Here is an 8,162-nt window from a genome sequence, read left to right as displayed (position 1 = left end):
GAGCCCGGTGCTCCGAGGCTCCTGCTGTCCCCGTGCTGCCTGCGAGCTCCCTGGGGTCCACGGAGGAATAATCAGTCATTAACTGGTGCAGCCCCAGCTTCAGCTCCAGAGTGCCGTGTCCCTGGGAGGATCAATAGGCCAGGGTAATTAAAGAGCTGGCCGGGGAGGGAGGGGGGCATGTTGCCGGTAAATCCACCGCAGCGACAGGATGCCTGTAGCCAGAACGACTACAGCGCTGACACTGAGAATGCCACTAAGGGAAGGCGACCGGCCACACACACACACATGAAACACAAGAAACAAACACATGCACACGCACACACATGTACTTCCAGCAAGATGGCACACACACAAAGACATGCACACACAAAATGAAGATGTTGTAGTACAGCAGAGCATGCATGATGGTACTGTTGTGCAATTACTCGACTTGTTTTCAGTTTGTAAGATTTTTGTTGTCATGTGGTGTAAATTGGCATAGATGATAGTAATTACTGTGATTTAGAGTTCTGTGCCATTCCCAAACATGGAGGATTAATAGTGTCTACTTGTGTATCCATGTGGAGACACAAATCTATTGAGCTGTCGGGACACATGGTGATTTAATTTCTCTAAGCTGCTTTTTGCGTGAGTAATGTTTCATTGTGGAAAAGGTAGCAGCAAGGTAAGCTACATGGTCATGAGCCATGTTGCTTTTCACATCCACAACACCATATATTCCCTTTTTACACCGTGAATGAAGTCACCCATAAAGGTGGAAGTATTATTAGAGAAAATCCTGTTGCACAGACAGATGTGACTGGTTTTGTTTCACAGCTTGTTTGTAGACATACAATGTGTTTTAGTAGAGCAAAGTCCACTGTGTGTCCTAAATCCCCAAGCATTTGCCAGCGCCACTGGTTTCTGTAATCTGATGCATTGATAATCCTTACCTCACTCTAATAAGGACACATGCTTTCCCCAGCTCCAGGTCTCATGTTGTTATCAACCCTCTGAGACTTATAAGACCTTTTAAATCCAGTCCTTTACATAACAGCACCTCTACTCACTCTGCTGTAATCTGCAATACACAATGCAAAACAAGCAAAAAAAAAGGAAGTGGGATAATTGTGCTGTAAATACTATAGAATGGTGTGTGTGTGTGTGTGTGTGTGTGTGTGTGTGTGTGTGTGTGTGTGTGTGTGTGTGTGTGTGTTTACAAAGGAAGCAACTCATACTTCATGACTTTGATATTGATGAATAATTAACAAATACATCTGTTGATATATCATTTTAATTTTAGAGATCATTAACATCATCTCTGGTGTTAAAAGTGAAGAAACAAGCAATTTATAACAAGAGGGTGTCAGTCACTGGGTTATATCACCTTGACAAATTATGTTTCAGTTTATTTCCGGGAACAGTAGAAAACAATGCAGAGATAATCTACTGTTGTAATCTACTGTTTGAATTCATATAGAACTGTTGAGATAATGTCAGTGATTTCAATCCCACTATTCCATTTCATCGTGTTCTGTGGTTCCATACATTTATATTATTACTGTAATATACAGGATGAAAAAACAAGGGAATAATTTTGTAAATGGATATAACCTACTGATTGCAGTGCAGAGGAATAATGCTGAATGGCATATGGGCATAACTTTCTGACTCCTGTGCAGCCGATGCACCATTTACCATATAGTGTACAATTAAAATACTAAAATACTCCTTGTGCTAGGTTACATACCAAGCAGGCACCTAATGTAATCTGTTCTCTGAACCTCTGCAGACATGCCAGGCGTCGGACAAAATGAGATTAAGTGCAGCAGAATTGGCTCAGAGTGTTTGAACAGACTCGTGCCTCTGTAATATGGGCTACTGCATGGCTGGGGCGCTCCTGCCACTGCTGGGCCATGGGGAGAGATGAGAGGTCACGCCACCTCTGCCTATTTACATTTTGATATCACTTACACGCAGCACATCATATCTCTCTGTGCCTCACAGCCTGTCTGGCCCCTTCCTAAACAGATTACTCTGTGTCGGTGTGTGTGTGTGGTTGGGTTGTTTAAAGGTACTGTATGGCTGAGAGGTAGTCAACATCAAATAATAAATTAGCAATAATCCTTGTAATCAAATGAAAAGATGTTATATTAAATGTTTGTATGAAGCTGGTCAGTGCAGCTTGGTATTCTTGTTTCAATGAAAATGAATAAACTCATTCTCCAAAGGCAGTGGCTCTCAAACTTGGCTGCAGCCCGTGGAAATGAGGGCTGAGCTGCCTACATACGACCTGCAACGTGGGCACACACATACAGAACAGTGAACTTTTCCACCAAGGGATTACTATAATGTCTTTTTCCTTTTCAAGCTATTTCACATGATTATGCTAATTATCGGAACTTGGAAGAACTCTAAAGCCTGCAAAAAAGTATTACTTAGCAAGAAGAAGACATTTATCACATATAGGTCAAAGTCAAAATAATATATCTATATATGAGAAATACAATTTTTCTCACATTCTATGAATTATCTTGTTATCTCTGGGCTTCCAGTCACTAATTTAAGGACTGGGCTTTGTATTATCTAACAGCCTGCTTCAATGCCATATTGAGGCCTTTCCAGGCACAGAACCTGATCTTCGAGTCCCACTGGGACGTTCCTTCCAGGGACTCTATCCTGGCCTGCTCCCCCGGGCCCATTGATTGTTTGATTTATTGATCCGGCCAATGTGTTTTCCATTAAGACGTACAGGAAAACTTTGTCAAGCGCTGTAAGGAGGCGGTGAGCGGGGAAGGAGCAGGAGGAGGGGCGTCCTATCGATCTTGTGGCTGATGACTCTGATCACTTTGAACAGCCTGGGATCGACAAGCCGTCTCCAGAGCAAACCCAAGCCTTGATCTGGAGGACAGGGCAGCAGCCAGTGGGTGTGTCCATCAGTGACAAACATTCCACAACTCGACAAAAACAAGAGAGGGTATTAACTGCGATGCCCATCGATCGGGCCGCACCACACACACAGAGTCAGAGAGACAAGCTGGCCCATTCGATTTGTCTGGAGACAGACCCGGTGTAATTGTAGGGACCTGCGAGCAGCAAAGAGGACATCACGGGTCAACGGGACTTCTCTAATTCGAGCACATTTTGTGGCACGGTGCGGATAGACATGGAATCAGAGAGAGTGGCAGAAAGAGAGAAGAGAAAGACAGCGTAGAAGTGAGAGAGTGAAGGAGGGAAATACAGAGCTCGAAAGGGGATTGATCCAGGCGGTGTCATTAACAGTCGAGGCAGAGATTTCCTCCTGGCTTTACTGCCCACTGTGCACTGAGGGTCAGTCTGTCCAGACAGATCTGTGAGCAGGGGGACATATATTATGAGCTTAAAGCCAGCTTTATTCTGGCGTGTTCGGCAGAATCTCACAGGTGGGGGGGCAGCATAAACAACAGAAGACAGAAGCTGCTAGACTGTCCTTTTACTGAGGCTTGACATCCGTGTGAGCGCGCTGTAGACACAGAGCAGACACAAACTCATTGCTGAGAATACTCAAGGGGTCTGCAGTTGGTAAATATGGATTCTTTGATTTTTCACAGTATGCAATATACAAATGTACACTGCACATTCCCCGAAGACGTGAGTTGAGCGTTTCTGTTTGTTGTGATGGAAATTAAGACATGTCAGCTTTTTCCACATCCTCCTTTCTGCTAAATATTCAGTCTCTTAAAGGAAGAAATCCACCCTCAGATACATTTACATTGTTAGATACTGTATTGTGTGTTGTAATTTGTAACTTTTTTGGTGTATCCACTTTCCCTCCCTGCCTCGTCGACTTCTACTTTGGTTAGTGGTTTCTTACATTGCCAAGAATGAGAAGAGACGGAGCATGAACTTGTTGCATTCAGCTGTGGGTTTTACTATATGTGTAGATGGAGGGAACAGTAATGATAGTGATAGCATACACTGTAATAAGTGCTACATCCATCATGTAGGTTTAATATACTTTAAATAGTTGTGATCTAGTTTATTTTATTTGTTTTATCCTAAAAAGTATCAATATACTTTCCCTTTACTTAAAATGTGTCAGTATATATACAACAATATATTTTAAATAAAACTATCACAATTTATTTGAGTAGTTATGTCTATGTGATTGTTGTGTACATGAAATGTTATAAAAGTGAGTTGACATACACAATTTATTTGAGTAGTTATGTCTATGTGATTGTTGTGTACATGAAATGTTATAAAAGTGAGTTGATATACACAATTTATTTGAGTAGTTATGTCTATGTGATTGTTGTGTACATGAAATGTTATAAAAGTGAGTTGACATACACAATTTATTAGAGTAGTTATGTCGATGTGGTTGCTGTGTTCATGTAACGTAATAAAAAAAAAGTTGACATTATCACTTTTCCCCTGATGCTTTGTGCTGCAACGTGTCTGTCTGGTCTGGGCGGGACAGGTCACTTTACCCGGGAAGGTATCAGCAGCTTGCTTGGCACTACAGCCTACTCACTCTGTTCGCCGCTGCAGAATTTTATGGATCCTGGATAAAGCGGTAAGTTGAGCAATTTTAGCTGAATGATTGGTGATGTAAAGTCGCGCTAAACCGATGACTTGAGAAGTCCCGTTCGGCAGCTAACGTTAGCTAAGCAAATCTGTAGCTAACGTAGCTGCCCTGCACACATGGCAAGCTAAGTTAGCTGCCCGGTGCTAACTAACGTGATCCTGTCGACCACGGTTCTGTCACCGTATTTACCGCAACCTAACGTTACACTTGGGGAAAACAGAAACCTGAAGCGAAGCCTGTAAAATTTAATGTAGGCTAAGCCAAGCCGATTTAAGTTTCAATACAGACATGCTAGCTAAAGTATGCCTTATTAGCTAAGTTAGCTATCACGTTTCAGTCAGAGTGAATTTTATGCACTTGTGCTGTTCATTATGTCTACCATCTCGCTTCCCTTGTTTTGCCTCAGAGCAGGAAACTTGGTGTGTGGCCGTACACGAAATTAGAACCATAAACGGTTAGATAAAACCCCTAGACAAAAGACGCTAATGCTAACGCTAGTTAATGCTAACGCTAGCTAATGTCAACTTATTGTAAGCTAGCTGTAGCTGACTGTCTGATATCGAGTGTTGTGGGTTTTGGGCAGGCAGTAGCCTAGTTGTTTTTTTCTCAAAAATCTAATCCAAATATGGACAAAGTAAGTTTTTTTTTTCCTCTCCACATGCCCGTGGTAGCACGACGAGTTGAGAACCACAGCTTTAAAGAATGCTTGGTCTATTATACTGCAATTGAATGAATAGTTGAAATACAGAGGGTGTATAGTTTGTGCTGGTGTCATCAGGCAGTGAATTTTGAACAGGTTTTACTTTTTGATAGGATCCATCTGCCTCTGTGGAGAAAAGGAGAGAAGTGCTCCTGAGATGCCTGGTCGAGTGGGGGAGAGAAAGAAGAACTCATCAGAGACCACCATGTATGTGTTAGGCTTAAAGCTACGTATCTATCTGTCTGATCAACAGTCTAACTGGTCACCTGTTTTTGATCAGTATTTTTAAGTGAATGTCTTAATGTGTTGATATTGTGATGATATTATAGGGATGATTATCATTGCTCTCAAAAGATATTTACACACTGTAGATTAGTGATGAACAGTCATTAGTAATGTGATGACCAAGCAGGTAGAGGCAAAGAACAGAAAATTGCATCCCTTTACTGTAATGCAGCCTTTAAAACCAGGAAAAGACAACACTTATGCCAGATCACGATAGTACAATACCCACACTCCATGCCATTGTCATGGCAAAGTAAGATTGGCCAAGACAGCAGGCATACTTACAGATGCTGTTTGCCAATGCTATAGTACTTAGGTCCATGGCTTGGAATTCCAGATTGGAGCACTGGAAACCAACTTGAAAACTGACTTGGATGTGTAGCTTACAGGTGACTGGGACACTGGTAATGTGGTCTTCAATTTTGGTGACTCAGACTTGAAAGCAAAGGAATTTAAGCTAAATAAACTTAATATCCAGTGATCCAAGAACATAACTGCAATTTGGTGTTGTTAACATTACACTGACAGTAAGTGCTATATGAGATTGATTTTGACATATGCTGTCAACTAGTGTAACTGTGTAATGAAGTATCCGTCACCTTTAGCAACAATGGTACAATTTTGACTTTGTGTCTGATCTATCTTATTACCTGTCTGATCTGTTTATCTCATTACCTGTTTCTCTGACCAAACTCTTTATTCTTCTTTGTCTCCACCAATAGAGTCGTGATGAAACCGAGGAGCACGCCGAGCTCAGCAGTTGCCCGATGAAAATTTACGCGTGCCATCAGCCCGATGCCATTGGCATCATCAAAGAAGGTCATCCAGTGGTCAGAGGTCTGACCAACCTGTCAAAAGCATGCTGCCTTCTCTTTGGACTTGCCTATGCCCTGGAACTTAAGTATCTACCAAAACTGGCGTGTTACATGTGTTGAAAAAAATTTGTCTTTTGGCAAGTTACTCATGTAATAGAATTTCATTTGGCATTTTCTTTTTGTGTTCATTCTAATGTGCCTTAAATGAAAATGGACTTAACTGTGTTCTGTACCATCATTGTCATTACCTCATGAGGTAGATATTCAACAGTATTGTGTGCGCAATTCAGCAGTTATGGCCTGTTTTGCAATCTATGGCACTGTTAGAAGTGAAACCTTTGAAACAGTGGGTTGTGAAGAGTTAAATAAATGTTATAATCTTAAATCTGTCTTTCCATCTTGTTCTTCTTAATTTGAAATTGTTATTGACAGGAAAGTCTATTTATGTAAAGTTAATCAAAACGTAGTGCTTGGGATATAGAAATTATAACAACAAAACCTTTAGAGAAATGAATGTAGCATAATTTATTCACCAGAGGTTGTAGCCTGGACTCAATTTAATGGAGTTCATTCACATGTGTGATTAGGTTAATTTTACTATTTTACATTTTATCTACAAGTAACCTGTACTCATTTTAATTAAGTTCAATATCATGTGCAAGTGAGTTACCTTTACCAAGAAAATTAAGTTTATCTAACTAAGTAATATCAGTAGTATTAGTTAACTCAACCTGATTTTACTGGGTTCATGTTAAGTAATGTTACAGTGTTCATTCTACTTAAAAAAGCCTTGAAGTTGACTCAACTCAAAAAGTCCAATGCAACCACTTACCTCACTTTTTATAAGTTAAAGAAAGGCATTACTTTTTAGAGTGTAGAAACAGCAGGACCAGTAGCGGCTGCAGATAATTGTGGCTGGGGGAGCTAAGGGGGAGCTTAATTATTAACAGCAGGTGCTAACTTTTTTCTAAATAATATAAAAAATAATAACACTACAATAGACTAGGGTGTGAATTAGGCTATACTGCTTCCAAGAGGGCCACTGTTCTTCCATTGGGAGCCAAATCCCCAACCCAATATTATATGCATGCGCGTGCTTCAATGAGCTGAAGACTGACTGTGTATTTAGACCTATGCCTATTAGACTGTATATGATATAACACTGAGTCCAATCAGACAGAAGGCAATGCAGCTTTGCACACAATTTTAGACAGCAAATCAAGTGTTTATATAATCAGAAGTTACACAAAAGATTAAAAAATATTAGTCATGTAAACAAACAGTGCCACATACACAGGCACATCCATTCATCATACAGTATGTGTTATAGTAAAACCAATTAGAACCATTCATATAGACAGCGCTACATAACAACCAGTTTTGCTACATAACAACCAACCTATACAGACGGCACACCACTGACAGGACTGTACAGTGAACTGTGCTGGACAGCTTAAGTAGTTGCAAGGGAGGAGAAAACTAAATTGAGCTCTGACTCGACTCATTGCCAATGGTCCAAAAGCAAGCAACTGAGGAAACTTACTGTGTAGATGGTACTTCTCACATGATCACACTGTTATGATTGGCCCACTCATTGCTGATAATAACTAGTCACTTAAAATCGACAACCAAAAAAATTTGTACTCTACTCACTAGTCACAGAAGAACGATCCGCCTGTTTTTGTGGTTCACAGCAAAGCGGTCAATCACACTGTCAATGTCCAATCCATAGCTTCCATAGCTTGTTTATGCCAACATGCAGAACAGAAAGCTGCATCTGCCGTGACTTTGCTGACAGCCAAATGGTCGAGTG

At 40.8% G+C, this 8,162-nt stretch overlaps 1 long non-coding RNA gene across 1 annotated transcript; it reads left to right on the top strand.

Annotated features, from left to right (window-relative positions):
- Positions 1 to 4,425: 4,425 nt before the first annotated feature.
- LOC139647223 (uncharacterized) lies at positions 4,426 to 6,790 on the top strand. The gene is made up of 3 exons (XR_011695508.1): positions 4,426 to 4,537; positions 5,363 to 5,456; positions 6,257 to 6,790. It is a non-coding gene; the product is annotated as an uncharacterized lncRNA (long non-coding RNA).
- Positions 6,791 to 8,162: the final 1,372 nt, after the last annotated feature.

Source organism: Centroberyx affinis, unplaced genomic scaffold (assembly GCF_046629955.1).
Source record: "Centroberyx affinis isolate AG114_WGS23_722 - 3 ecotype Tasmania unplaced genomic scaffold, CSIRO-AGI_Caff_v1 ptg001063l_1, whole genome shotgun sequence".
NCBI classification, from domain to species: domain Eukaryota; kingdom Metazoa; phylum Chordata; class Actinopteri; order Beryciformes; family Berycidae; genus Centroberyx; species Centroberyx affinis.
This window is presented reverse-complemented; position numbering and strand designations above follow the sequence as displayed.